We start from the raw sequence: 565 nt of genomic DNA, 5'->3' as shown, positions 1-565 counted from the left end.
ACACACACACACACACACACACACACACACATAAATTTGAAATGGGCGATTCTTTCCTGTACATTTTCTTTTGTTGGGATTTATGGTCAAATGGCTAGATGGAACTGCGCGAAAAATTACCCAGATATGTAGAATGATCCGGTGGTTTTACTGGGCCTTGTATTTTTTTCATAGCTCCCATTGTTACCGAGATAATCTGCTATAGTAATACTCTTGTGTTTATGAATGAGAAAGGAAAGGGTCATAGATGAATAAGGAAGGATTGGGTGATGTCAGACTTGGTAGTGGGATGATGAAAATTGTACGCTGAAAAAAATAAATCAGCTTTTCAACTCTGTGTGAATATATGTGTGTATGTAAAAGGGGGCTATGTGAATGTGAGTGTGTGCGTGTATGTGTGTGTATGTGTTTCTGTGTGTGTGCGTGCACGTGCAATGGAAATGGGATGGTTAACATTGAACGCTGAAAAGAAAAATCAAACAGCGTTTCAACTCTGTGTGAGTTTATGTGTGTGTATGTAAAAGGGGGGTATGTGAGTGTGTGTGTGTGTGTGTGTGTGTGTGTG

General features: G+C 39.8%; 1 protein-coding gene across 6 annotated transcripts in view; it reads right to left on the bottom strand.

The window, feature by feature from the left end:
• Positions 1-565, bottom strand: part of LOC106884261 (inactive histone-lysine N-methyltransferase 2E) — a 514,331-nt gene that overhangs the window by 387,486 nt on the left and 126,280 nt on the right. The gene's annotated exons all lie outside the window — the stretch shown is intronic.

The sequence above is a fragment of the Octopus bimaculoides genome, chromosome 3 (genome assembly GCF_001194135.2).
Source record: "Octopus bimaculoides isolate UCB-OBI-ISO-001 chromosome 3, ASM119413v2, whole genome shotgun sequence".
NCBI lineage: Eukaryota > Metazoa > Mollusca > Cephalopoda > Octopoda > Octopodidae > Octopus > Octopus bimaculoides.
This window is presented reverse-complemented; position numbering and strand designations above follow the sequence as displayed.